At 47.2% G+C, this 14,709-nt stretch overlaps 1 protein-coding gene across 5 annotated transcripts in view; it reads right to left on the bottom strand.

The window, feature by feature from the left end:
- The window catches only part of LOC139575954 (ankyrin repeat domain-containing protein 11-like), a 171,342-nt gene that overhangs the window by 39,323 nt on the left and 117,310 nt on the right, over window positions 1–14,709 (bottom strand). For 3 of the 5 annotated variants that reach the window (XM_071401442.1, XM_071401437.1, XM_071401439.1), the window contains one exon: window positions 9,002–9,069. The exons of the other annotated variants lie outside the window; for them this stretch is intronic. The gene's annotated coding sequence lies outside the window, so the exon portion shown is untranslated. The remainder of the gene's footprint in view (window positions 1–9,001; window positions 9,070–14,709) is intronic. 5 annotated transcript variants of the gene reach the window in all.

Raw genomic sequence — 14,709 nt, 5'->3', positions numbered from 1 at the left:
GAAAGAGAGAGCGTGTGAGAGGGGGGGAGGGATGTAGAGAAAGCCAACAGCGCTGGAGTAATCATGGTAATGTATGCCTCTGCATACTAAGCCTAGCCAGCGATGAGGATCCATTTCTGCCCTTCACCTTCTGAAAGAGTAAGACTATTTTCCCTGTGCAGTCTCTCCACCCTAGTCTTACAGAGATGGGGATATTCCACATGAAACACCATGGATACACAGACATCCACAGCGACACGCCCGGGGTTCGAGAGATGCTCGAGGTGTCACAGTCGTCATGCTGCCCGGTCCTAACTAGCCTCTGGAAGAAAGAAAAAACATCAATGGAGAGCAGTAAGGAGACTGTGCAGTTTTCCCGAGCAACCAATGCTAGCCAAGAAGCTACCTAGTTTGTTTTGATTCAATGAAGGGATAGCTAGCTAATTATTATTGAGTAGCTTGTATCTAGGAGCAGGATGGGCATGGTACGGTTACCAGCTATACTGCACACTGAAATGTCACCATCCTGTTATCAAGATACAGGGTACTGGGATTGGTGGCAATTGCACATCCTTATTTACCTTGATTGACTCCTTTTAAATAAAGTGAACTGATTTAGAGGCACTTCAGCTAATTAAGGGCTCTACCAGTGATGAGGGGAGGCGCCTCTGATCCGAAGGAGGGGAACTAGGGTAGTAGAGCAGGGATTGGGCGGAGACAGACGGATTTAAGGAACAACTACAGTAAGGCGAGGGAGGGCAACACACGTTACTCTAAAAGTCACACTGTCTCTACATAAGCCGGGTAGATTTCACCCTCTTAACGTACACTAACATAAAACATCGAGGCTAGGCTGGAGCTTTAAATCATGAATTCGGGGGGAACGTGCATGCCGAATCCCAAACAAATTCGGGAAAATGGGCCAGTCGACTACTCTGCCCAAGCATTATGCATACACACCACACACACACAACTTAAAACCATGCACACAAAGCACCCAGCTAGCCTCAAACCTGGAGCCCAGCAGGCCATCTCCATAATGAATAGTAAATCTGCTTTTCTCTACGATAGCTCTGGCATCACTAGTAGGATGCTCTGAATGGTTATTGGATTTCCACCTAGTACTGCACACGCATTGGCCATATAAAAAAGGCCATTTCATAATGCATATTCATACAGATCAATGGAGCGTGTAACAGGGAGTCCATCAAATCAGAAGTGCATTAACGTTGGGCCTATCAGCAGCTAGGAGGCCGGTGCTATTGCCATGGCAGCGAGCTAGATAAAGCCATACTAGACGAGGATCCCAGCAAAACAAAGCCTAGCTCACTGCTACAATGGCACTGCTGTAGTATTTACTTACGTCCATGGGACCTGTTAAGTGTCATTACAGTAACTCACTAGGGGCCATCATCCCACCCAAGTGCTTTGCACCGAACCTGCTTCTCAAAGATCTAGAAATTAACATCAGTGGATCCCAACGATGACAAACAAGACTGGGCCATCTCGCTTTACTTCCTCTGAATGTAGAAGGCAGCTGGGGGTAACCACAGTAGTTCCTCAGAGCTCAACGGCCGATCTGGAGGGCCACGACGGGATTAGCTTTGAGCAGCTTCTCACAAGCTCCTTCACACGCATGTAGGCTAATACACACAGTAACAAGCCTCCGCACCTCACTCAACCCCTTCCACCCACCCACCTCACTCACCCCCCCCCCCCTCACTCACACCGACGCACTCCACAACTAATGAGCTGAAGCCTGAGCCTGGAACTCACAGCCCTGAGAGGGGGAGGGCCTGAAGACCTGCCGTGCCTCAGTGGGGGAGGAGAGCATACACACATACGTGAACAATGAAGGCTTACGTGTTGTGTACGTAGATCAAACATGTGCCTATGGAGGGCAAAGAGCAGCACGTCATTGCATGTCTAGGCCAGGTTGCAGAATGTAGAGCAGTCAGAAACCAAGTACTGTACTGCTGAAACCCTGCCCTTTACAATGCGCTTTGACCGGCGCCAGGGATTAAATCAACTAAACTCACGTTGACAACACAAAAACACACCCACATTCACAAAGCTAGGATACATAAACAACGTGTTAGTGCGTGACACACCCACATCTGTGGAGGGAGCTGTGTGTTGTTCTCCCTCACGCTGTTATGTTTATAATAACTGCGGCGTCGGCGTGGTCCTTCTAGGAAACCGTGAGAATAGCCGTGACACGCAGACTGATAAGAATTGGAGTCAGAGTGCTGTGGCCAGCCACGCGGCACTGGTAGAGGTAAGGGCTGCAGCTCCTGCCAAGCCAAATCTTGTCAGGATGAGACTGCAGCCAAAGAAAAGCGGGGGAACGGCAGAACGACCCCCGTCCCCATCAAACATACCCCTTACGACCTCACACTGGACATGAGGCCCATCTTTCAATTCCCTACTCCTGAACTGAAATGAACACACGCTATGGGGGACTGACACATTTCCGCCTTTGAAATTATATTACCATCTCGAATCAAAATGCTAGCGTTAAGGACACCAGGGTAGTATCAACATGGTTTCTGTGCACTGAAAGGACCCAAGTATCCAAACTCATGAAAATTCTGCTCAGGTGTTTCCCATTTACTGTGCTACAAATGAATCAAATGAAAAGGAGAGAGAAAGAAGAAATAGCTAGCATGGTTTCTCACAGATAACATTCAGCAGGAACGTCACTGCCTACCAGTGTGTATGTGTATATAATCAGTGTGGGTGAATTAGTGTGTGTGTGTGTGTGTGTGTGTGTGTGTGTGGGTGAATTAGTGTGTGTGTGTGTGTGTGTAAGAGAGATAAATGTGAGGCGCTGTGACTAGGGCTCCATTAATTAAGGATTATGGGAGGAGGTAAAAATAACCGTGGAGCGGAGCAGGATAATGAACAAAGCACGGGGGAGGAACACAGGGAGATGGGATGTGACCTTTACCAACATGAGTACGAAAACATCATCAAAACAATTCGCCATCAAGCTCTGCCTGCACCCATCTTGTCGTGCCAGGATGAAAAAGCTGTCAAAACCTTTCCCCGACGTAACGGGATTACGCAGTCATGTGTGAAAGACACTCAGTAGATTACTGATGGGATGGGAAGCGTGGAGCTGGCAGTTTTACCAGAGAGAACATGGCTGGAGAGGTTTCTCAGGCCTCTCAGCCATACTAGTGTTGTAAATGTCTGCCACTGCTAAGTTAGCTCCTCGTGGGTCAGTAGCCTAGATCTTACTGGGTGTGTGTGTGTGTTTCTGGGGCTCCTAAGCAAGCTCGGGCGCCAAGACAGGCCGAGGCCCCAGAGCCCAGACCACAGGCAGGCTGACAGGGGACAGATGGCAGGGCTGCCTGAGACAACAGCATAAACAACCATGAGGAGTGGAAACCCGATCCCTCACAGTGGAAAAAACCCTCAGTGCACCAGGCAGGCAGAACAGCAGAGAAAACACTGACATTATACCACCTCATTCCACATGGAGCCTCTCTGGCTGGGGAGCAGATTCACAGGAATCCTGGCCTGACACACACGTCCTCTCTTGCTCTATGGGGAAGTTGATTGGGAGCGTTCCGGGGGACCAAACAGAATTCTAATTTGTCCTCGTTCAGCAGTAGCAGTGGCATGAGAGGAGCCGCTCCCTCAGATCCCAGATGAATTATATATCTATAAGCCAGATGAAAGGCCTCTAACAGCACAGCATGGCAGTCTGAGAGCTGGGGCGGGGCCTGGGGTGCTGCTACGCACCCCCAACTGCCCACTGGGAGGTGGCTGGCTAAATAGGGTACAGCCAGGGATCCACCGTGTGTGTGTGTGTGGCGCTGGACTAAGGGAACCAATGGGCTGGAAAACACTGAAAGCTTGGCCAAGGTGAACGTCACACTCTAACGAGCTCAGAAGTTATTTCCCAGCGCCCACGCCCCCATTGGGATCACTGTATAACTTTGGAACATGTTCCCCACCAAGCACACAAGCAATTACAGCCACAGATGACCTGGAGCAGGCTGGCTCCACTAAATATGCTCGTTCCTTCTGAATACATTCCACCTCCAGCTCTGTCATTCAGTCACTCCCTGGTTTCCCCTTTCTATCCTTTCTGCAATGCTGTCCTCCCATACATGTATTCTCATTGCTACTAAATGAAATCACCATTGACCACCACTGAGCCCCACATATCCAGGGCAGCCCCCTCCCTCAGACAGACACACTGTGTCCACAGCCGGCCAGACCTGAGCCAGACAATGGAACAATCAATACTCTCATTAGACAAGTAGACCCGCACCAATTAGTGGTTTGGACTAGTGCCATCTAAGAACCCTTCCACTGAACCAATGACACCGGTCAACAAATATGGCAGTTTCCAATGACTAGGCTACATGGGCTAGTCAGAGGGGATGTGAATGGATTAGTGTTTCTCTCTGCTGCCCGCAGGTCTGTTATACCCAATTCACATAGGACTTGCGGTACATTGCCTGAAAAAAAGAATTGGGCAATGTTTATATGGTCCCCATTCAAAAAGCCAAATGTTTACAACATTCTTGTCACCATTCGCCTTTCATATCGCCATTGCTTTTGCCAGGAAGGAGCGAGAGACATTAAACTTGGACCCTGTTGTGATCATTGTCATGGTAACTGGAGTGACAGGAAGCTCGTGAATGCAAATTCCTCAGACAGAAATATGATTACGAGGTCGTTTGGTGGAAATAAAAGTGTTGGCTTTGCTACCGGAAATACCTTTCAGATATAAAGAAAACGCGAAAAATAGTTGGCGGTATGGTAAAGTTGGTGGGAAAATGTCTTGGCAAACTGAAGCGTCACTGAGCTGTGACTGGCTGCCCATGTTGTGTGTGTCACTGGGCAGTAAACAAACTCCACACATGTGTAAGGGGAGAAGAACGAGTAAAACCCTTGATTAAGAGACAGAGGGTGTATCCCGTTTAAATAATGAATATGTGGACGCACAGGCAGAGAGGAGATGGAGAGGAGAGGGAGAGAGCAAGAGAGAGAGGAGAGAGAAAAATGAGAGCGAGAAAAAGGAGAGAGAGTGATTGATAAATAGACCTACTACCTATAAGCTCACATGATTTCACAAGGCTGAAGGAAAGATGGAATGAAACAGTCTTCCTTCCCCCTCATAGCGGACTACTAGACAATGTGAGAGCAGCAGCCACTGAATTCAGAGCACAGCCTCACGCTACAATGCATTCTGGGAAGCCCTCTCCATTAGCAGCGCTGGAGCGGCGCACACACACACACACACACACACACACACACACACACACACACACACACACACACACACACACACACACACACACACACACACACACACACACACACACACACACACACACACACACACACACACACCTTGTTCAAGGGAGCAGATGGAATTGGGAGGTGGTGGGGAAAGGAAAGGAAGCCCTGCTACCTTCCAGTCAACATCACCTCTTCCTTCTCAGAAAAACAGCTAAGCTTGGAGAGATACCTAGCTAGCAAAGAGAGCTGCACAGCACACAACAGGGTTTTAGCCTGCGCTAGGCAGTGGAGACACAATGGCAACAGATTCACATTCTGAGCTTGTACAGAACCATGGACATCTCGAAGAGCAGCTTGGCCGTGCCAATTCCTGGGGCAGCACTGAACCAGACTAGCACCATTTGCCCTGGTGCTCCCTCCCCCACAATGACTGCAGAGTAGAGCAGGCCTTGAGGCCGGCTGGCACAACACTCCTGAAGTAAATATCAGTAAATTGGGAAAAGTAATGAATCATCCCCGCTTCCAGCAGCCAGTATTGGGTCTGAGTGCTTTTAAGAGGCTCCGAGCAGACTTCCTCACTGATTTTAATACAGGCTTTTTACACAAGTGTTAACATAAAGCCAACCCGTTCACCACTTTAACCCAGGCCTCCTCCATTATTGTGGCTCCTGCAGAATGTACATTGTGGAATACCATACATCTGTACCCAGTGAGAGACTGTCTGGCCCTAGTATTACAGAGGTAGAACGAGGGGGAAGGCTGACACGGTGATACCAGATCATTTCTCACAGGAGCTATTTGCATTCAGTAAGAAGGCGTAATGTTCTTCTGTTTACGTCAGTGCAATGCCAACAGTGCACAGCTTTGCTGTATGGTATGCTGTATGGTTCCCTATAGGGGTGGCCGGCTAGGCTAAAATGGCTCCAGTGTGCTCAAGCCAGTGAACCAGGGCTGTGTGGGCGGCTTCAGCAGGATATCAGGGTCTTTGGGACACACGCACTCCAGCTATGAGCGGAGTCCGCTGTGTAAAACAAAAGATCTGAGTCACAAGACCGCCCCGGCAGAGCTGGTCAGCTGAACATGGTAGTCTGTCCACACTCACCACATGTGAGGGGTGAGCGTCAACAATGACTTCACAAATCCAGACCAATGTTTTCCTTTGACAACCATACATCAAAGAAATGGTTCTCTTGCACTCTGGGCCAAGAAATGTGCTTTCCTTCAATGTGTGCCTCAGTTGACTGTGGTGGAAAAACACTTGTATAGCTGTGGCTGGTGTTCCCCCTTCCCATAGTGTCTGTATTTGAGCCTTGCGCCTGCTCCTGGCCCCAGGCAGGACAAAGAGCCCTGGCTATTGAGCCCTGGCCTGATTTAGCCCAGGCAGGGCGCAGCAGTGTTTGGCCCCTATTGGGTTTCAGCTCAATGGCTGGACAGGCTTCTCTGTCACAATGGCCACTCTGTTCTGGAGCCTCATTGGGGGAGTGGGGAGGCCATGACCCCTCAGACTCAGGGAGGGGGTTGATGAGGATAAAAAGGGGGGCGACAGACAATTTGGCTCAAACCAGTGCATTGTGGATCTCTTCTCAACTTATTCCTCTCTCCTCTTTTCCATGTCAAGAATACAAATGAATGACCTGTCCAGCAGAAACCATGTGACGTACTTAACACTAGAAAGGCCTCGAGGGACACCCCCTTCCAGCCAATGACGTGTCTTTTGGACATTTCAATCTGCACCTATCTCATCATACAATTTCACAATTCATAGTACTGTCACCGATCAGACTATTGCCAATTGAATCTTGTCGTTAGGCTAACTCGATTAATGTGTGAAATGAGTTTCAATATAGTTTAGGTATAGTTTTGATTTGCCATCTGCGCAGGCTGGCTGGCTGTGAATGACTGGTGGTGAATGGGGGGGGGTGACATGTCCTCTTAAAACTGCGTACAACACAAATTACTGTTTGTGATATTAAGATTCTAACAACAGTGTGTTGTTATATAGACTTATTTAGGAAAAGTCAAGGACGGGGGGACAACTATAAAAATGGCAGAGTAATTAAACATGTAAATGAGTTGTCCACATGACGTTGTTGGCTTTTCTACTGTTAAAAGCACACACTTCATCATTCACATGGATTCTGTTATTGTTCTTATTGTGTTACTTTTTATTATTACTTTTTATTTTTGTCTACTTGGTAAAAAAATGTCTTCTTGAACTGCACTGTTGGTTAAGGGCTTGAAAGTAAGCATTTCACGGTAAAGTCTACACTTGTTGTATCGGCGCATGTGGCAAATAAAGTTTGATTTGCTATGGTCTGTGTTGGCCAAGCTTTTAACCCCATGACATCAAATATAAAGTGAGTCAAAACACCAGCCTGACTCATCACATTGCATCAATGGAGGGAAAAGACATGAACACCAGAGCCACAACACCCTTTCCCTGCGTCTGTGTGTGTCTGTGTCTGTGTCTGTGTCTGTGTCTGTGTCTGTGTCTGTGTCTGTGTCTGTGTCTGTGTCTGTGTCTGTGTGTTCTGTGTCTGTGTCTGTGTGTGTCTGTGTGTGTCTGTGTGTGTCTGTGTGTGTCTGTGTGTGTCTGTGTGTGTCTGTGTGTGTCTGTGTGTGTCTGTGTGTGTCTGTGTGTGTCTGTGTCTGTCTGTGTGTGTCTGTGTCTGTCTGTGTGTGTCTGTGTCTGTGTGTGTCTGTGTGTGTGTCTGTGTGTGTGTCTGTGTGTGTGTCTGTGTGTCTGTGTGGGTGTGTGTGTGTGATATATATATATATGTGCTCCAGCTCTGCAGTCCTGGACAGAGGCGCAGGCCCTGAGGGGATAGTTCTCCCCTTTTTCACAGGGCATCACCATTCTGTCTGTAATCAAAGCTGCAAGACACTTCCAGACACCAACTCCAACCAGATGTATGCAATTTAGGCAATTAAAGCTTTCCCCTAACACTTGGCAGCTCTACCGCAACACAGGCACTTCTCATCAGCCTGAGCCTCACATAGCCCCTACCTAACCCAGGGAGCTACATCAGCTCTCTCTCACTCTCTACCCATGTCTCAAACATCCAGCCCCGCTCTTGTATGTCTGAAAGCTTTACACAGCAGAAAGAGAGGCAAGAGACAGGCAGGCCTCTCCTGAAGCTATAAGCTCTCCCTCTCCTGCCGTGCTCCCTCTTTCAGCCTGGAATTTCCTGTTGATGGCCCACTGCTAACACCCCACTCACTCTCATGGAAACATTTGACAAGCTGCAAACATTTTATCTCCACGAGCAGGAAGCCAATCAGCGAAAAGAGGGAGAGAATGACAAAGTGGAGAGAAAAATTTGAAATATGTCGTTGAGGGTTTTGGCGTACCAGGAGTTGCACCACACTGGCCCAGAGTCCTAATTATCCAGCCAGAGACAAGGCCTGGTAAGGCTGTAATGATACACCACTGCTCGTGATACAGACACCTCTTGATAGCACAGAGATTAGGCCTCCGATGGTCTTGTCAGGCAGCCTGCAGCATGTGACTGGGCCAGCAGACATGTGGAGTACAGAGAGAAAGAGCTGCTGATATAATACAGCTCTATCAGATAAGCCAGGCCAGGGAGAGAGAGGGGGACGTGGGAAGGAAGGGAGGGAACATCAGGTAGGCTGGCCTGGGCTGAGACGGATAGACATGTGGGCAACAGATTGGATGCGTTAGCTAGTGTCAGTGGCAATTGTTTTTTGTTTGGGCTGGGTGGAAAACAGAGCCGAGGAGGGCGGCCCCGGGTCTTACCAGTTGAACAGCAGGGGCACGGGATCCACGACAGCCTGGGCGCTCACAGGACAAGGGGTGCATTGAAACTGGGGAGAAGGGAAAGATGATACACGCATGAGAATGTGCAGACTGCATACCCGGCCTCTCATGTTCCCTCCACATAGCTCCCATTTCCCCCAACCTCCCACCTCCCTAGTGGTTTCCTGACGCTCTCCCTTTGCATGTCTCTCTTATGTTCCAGTACAGCGTTGCTCCTAAATGGACTTGGCCAACACTGTGAAAGATAGTCTAATACATCTCAGCCCAAATAAGGACGTAACGACGGGATGTTTTTAGAGAGTGTGGTTGAGTGACTCATCAAAATCCTCAGTATGCTCCTTTCATCAAGAGGCACGCTCACACTGACATAAAAGAAGACCCAGGAAGGGGAACACAAAAGGACACACATGTGCGCACGCTAACGGCTCCGAAAAGTAGGCCAGGGCATCTAGCTGTTCTTCAAGGCCTCTGCTTCATTTCTAAACGCCTGTGACAGGCGTCTGCATCTAGCCAGCCTTCCATCCCCCACCACAAGACTCCTGTTTAGTGTTCCCCTGACACACATCTTTCCAGGCCTTCCCTCTTCAGTGTCGTAACACACACACATACACACACACACGATTGCATAACAGCATGTGGGGAGCGGGGGCCCCTGTGCTGTGAGTGGGGGGGCATAGGGAGAGGGCTGGGGCTCCACTCAGTCTGAGCAGAAGGCCATATTCATATGCAGATACTGGGGGCCATGTGTGGCGAACAGGAGAAGAATTGCCTTCCCACACAGGAACCAATCACTTGTTCACAGTGAAGACTTCCAGGAAAACAGAAATGGAAACAAATAAAAACAAAGCAATTACACACCTTCTTTCCACCCGTTGTGTAACTTAAATAGGGCTGCCTTTATAAACAGTCCCAGACAAACATGAAGAGGGGCTTAAAGCGGATTTAAATCTCATCTGCCGGGCTGCAGCAGCCAACAGGTTAAAAAAGATTGGGGAAAGTTGCATGGAGGCTCAATCTCAACCTGGCATAATGGCCCCATTTTAAAAATGTCATTTTGTCAGTAAGATGCCAACTTTAAGAGCAGAACACATCCACTATGGCTATTAGCTTGAGTTTACAGCCAAAACACTTAAGATTACTACAAGCTCTACGCAGATGCAAGATTGAGTGTTGCTCGCCCCTACCTGGGCTCGAACCAGGGACCCTCTGCACACATCAACAGCCACCCTCGAAGCATCGTTACCCATCGCACCACAAAAGCTGTGAAAGGGGAACAACTACTTCAAGAGTGACGTCACCGATTGAAACGCTATTAGCGCACACCCCGCTAATTAGCTAGCCATTTCACATCGGTTACATCAGCAACTGTTCAACCAGTAAACCAAACAACAAGAAAACACCCAAAAACGTATTCTGTTTAGAAGTAATAACTTAGCCTGTAATAACTGATTACAGGGTATTGTGAAATGGTAGAACCTGCTGGAGCCAACTAGCTAGCCATGTGGTTTATTGTTTTGTGAGAAAACATTACATTATTTTTTAGCTGATATGGGAATGAATACACAAGCAGCATATCAAACAGGGGCAGTGTTTCACACTCTTAAGGATCGGACACTTTTTCTCTCTCAATTTTCGCCTAAAATGTCATACCCAAATCTAACTGCCTGTAGCTCAGGACCTGAAGCAAAGACATGCATATTCTTGATACCATTTGAAAGGAAACACTTTGAAGTTTGTGGAAATATTAAATGAATGTAGGAGAACATAACATATTAGATCTGGTAAAAGATAATACAAAGAAAAAAGTGTATTTAATTTTTTCACCATCATCATTGAAATGCAAGAGTAAGGCCACACTATTATACCAGCTGAGGCGCAATTTGAAGGCAGCCACTAGATGGCAGCAGTGTGCAAAGTTTTAGACCGATCCAATGAACCATTGTATTTCTGCTAAAAATGTAACAAGACTGCCCAAATGTGCCGAATTGGTTTATTAATAAATTTTCAAGTTCATAACTGTGCATAACTCGTATTCAGCGCACGTGACAAATAAACTTTGATTTGATCTCTCCTCAAACAACAGCATGGTATTATTTCACTGTAATAGCTATGGTAAATTGGACAGTGCAGTTAGATTAACACGCATTTAAGCTTTCTGCCCATATCAGATATGTCAATGTCCTGGGAAATTTTCTTGTTACTTAAAACATCACGCTAATCACATTAGTGCATGTTAGCTCAACCGTCCCAAGGTTAAGGTCACATCGGCAAGTGTAAGAATATTTGCTTGGGCATATTTTTCAATTATAAATCTGATTATTTCACATGGAGATGTGGGAAGATAAAAAAGCAAGTTGGCGCCGACAGATAGGAGCTAGAAGCAGAGCTGCCCTAAGCAAGTTATTTCTTACATTATTAGCCCAGGATTTTTTTGTGTTATTGCATACGGCCGGAGCGAACGTTTGGATATCAGAGTGGCGGTAACTCACCAGCATTACGACCAGGAATACGACTTTCCCGAATTGGATACTTTGTTCGTACCCCCCAGGGCAATTGAACTGATTCCAGATGCTGATCCAAAATACCGCTGGAGGAGAAGAGGTATTCGGAGTGGACTTCTAGCCTGACTCAGGAGGGGTGAACACCATCCAGGGCTTCTGAGTATATTACTCGTTAATGTTCAGACTCTGGATAATAAAGACGACAAGCTCAGGGCGAGGATCTCCTTCCAGAGAGACATCAGGGATTGTAACATACTCTGTTTCACGGAAATATAGCTCTCTCGGGATATACTGTCTTCGTCCATATAGCCAGCTGGGTTCTCAGTACATCGCACAGACAGGAATAAAGAACTCTCCAGGAAGAAGAAAGGGCGGGGGTGTATGTTTCATGATTAACTACTCATGGTGTGATTGTGAAAATGTACAGAAACTCAAGTCCTTTTGTGGATATCATAAGGTGAATGCACCAATTTGTAAGTCGCTCTGGATAAGAGCGTCTGCTAAATGACTTAAATGTAAATGTAAATGTTCACCCGACCTAGAATACCTCAATCAAACGCCGACCGTATTACCTCCCAAGAGAATTCTCTTCGGTTATAGTCACAGCCGTGTATATTCCCCCTCAAGCAGATACCACGACTGCCCTCAAAAAACTACACTGGACTTTATACAAACTGGAAACCACATATCCTGGAACCGCCTTTATTGTAAGCAGGGGATTTAAAAAAATTGTGCGGAAAACACTATCAAAGTTCTACCAACACATTGACTGTAGCAGCCGCTCTGAGAAAACAAACCACGAATATCAAGATTTTCCGAAATGCCTAAAAGACCCTCCCTTCGGCAAATCTGATCACAGCTCCATTTTGCTCCTCCCATCATATAGGCAGAAACTCAAACAGGAACTACCCATGCTAAGGACTATTCAATGCTGGTCTGACCAATCGGAATCCTTGCTTCAAGATTGTTTTGATCACGCGGACTGGGATATGTTCCGGGTAGCCTCTGAGAATAACATTGAGGAATATACTTAGAGTTTATCAGGAAGTTAATCAGAGATGTTGTACCCACTGTGACTATTAAAACCTACCTAATCCAGAAACCGTTGATAGATAGCATTTGTGCAAATCTGAAAGAGCGAAACGACGCATTTAACAATCGCAAGGTGACTGAGAATATGGCAGAATAAAAACAGTGTAGATATTCCATCCGTAAGGCAATCAAAACAGGAAAAACGTCAGTCGACACACAACGTGGAGTCCCAATTCGACGGCTCAGATACGAGACGTATGTGGCAAGGACTACAGACAATCACGGACTACAAAAGGAAAATCAGCCACATTACGGACACCGACGTCTTTCTTCCAGACAAACTAAACACCTTCTTTGCACACTTTGAGGACAATACAGTGCTCGCTACCAAGGACTGTGGGCTCTCCTCTGTGGCCAACGTGAGTAAGACATTTAAACATTTTAATCCTCGCAAGGCTGCCGGTCCAGACGGCATCAATAGCTGCGTCCTCAGAGCATGCGCAGACCAGCTTGCTGGAGTGTTTTACGGACATATTCCTCCCTATCCCAGTCTGCTGTCCCCACTTGCTTCAAGCTGTCCACCATTGTTCCTGTACCCAAGAAAGCAAAGGTAACTGAACTAAATGACTATTGCCCCGTAGCACTCACTTAAGTCATCATGAAGTGCTTTGAGAGGTTAGTTAAGGATCATATCACCTCTACCTTACCTGACACCCTCTTCAATTTGCTTACCGCCCCAATAGATTCACAGACAATGTAATCACCATCACACTGCCCTATCCCATCTGGACAAGAGGTAGACCTACATAAGAATGCTGTTCTTTGACTATAGCTCAGCATTCAACACCATATTACCCTCCAAGCTCATCATTCATCTCTGGCCCCTGGGTCTGAACCTCACCCTGTGCAATTGGGTCCTGGACTTCCTGTCGGGCCGCCCACAGATAGTGAAGGTAGCAAACGACACCTCCACTTCGTTGATCCTCAACACAGGGGACCCACAAGGGTGTGTACTCAGCCCCCTCCTGTACTTTGTTTTCACCCATGACTGCATGGCCACACACGCCTCCAACTCAATCATTAAGTTTGCAGACACAAGGGTAGTAGGCCTGATTACCAACAATGACGAGACAGCCTACAGGGAGGTGGTGAGGGCGCTGGAAGCGTGGTGCCAGGAAAATAACCTCTCACTCAACGTCAACAAAACAAAGAAGCTGATCGTGGACTTCAGGAAACAGCAGAGGGAGCACCCCCCTATCCACAACGACGGGACCACAGTAGAGAAGGTGGAAAGCTTCGAATTCCTCGGCATACACGTCACTGACGATCTGAAATGGTCCACCCACACAGACAGTGTGGTGAAGCAGGCGCAACAGCACCTCTTCAACCTCAGGAGGCTTAAACATATGCACAATTGAGAGCCTCCTGTCGGGCTGTATCACCGTCTGGTACGGCAACTGCACTGCCCGCAACCGCAGGGCTCTCCAGAGGGTGGTGCGGTCTGCCCAACGCATCACCAGGGGCAAACTACCTGCCCTCCAGGACATCTACAGCACCTGATGTCACAGGAAGGCCAAAAGGTTCATCAAGGACAACAAGCACCCAAGCCACTGCCTGTTCACCCTGCTATCATCCAGAAGGCGAGGTCAGTACAGGTGCATCAAAGCTGGGACCGAGAGACTGAAAAACAGCTTCTATCTCAAGGCCACCAGACTGTTAAATAGCCATCACTAGCCAGCTTCCACCCGGTTACGTAATCCTGCACCTTAGAGGCTGCTGCCCTATATACATAGACTTGAAATCACTGGCCACTTTAATAATGGAATACTAGTCACTTTAATAATGTTTACATATTTTGCTTTACTCATCTCTAATGTATTTTCGTCTATGCCACTCCGACATTGCTCGTCCTAATATTTATATATTTCTTAATCCTATTCTTTTACTTTTAGATGTGTTTATTGTTAGATATTACTGCACTGTTGGAGCTAGAAACAAGAATTTCGCTACACCTGCAATAACATCTGCTAAACGTGTATGTGACCAATAACATTTGATTTGATTAGCTAGGCTGCCAACTTGCTAATACTACATGCAAGGGAAGGCGACTTCATTGGTTTCACAAAATGAAAAGATAAAAAACGTTGCTATTGC

The sequence above is a fragment of the Salvelinus alpinus genome, chromosome 5 (genome assembly GCF_045679555.1).
Source record: "Salvelinus alpinus chromosome 5, SLU_Salpinus.1, whole genome shotgun sequence".
In the NCBI taxonomy this organism is placed as follows: domain Eukaryota; kingdom Metazoa; phylum Chordata; class Actinopteri; order Salmoniformes; family Salmonidae; genus Salvelinus; species Salvelinus alpinus.
This window is presented reverse-complemented; position numbering and strand designations above follow the sequence as displayed.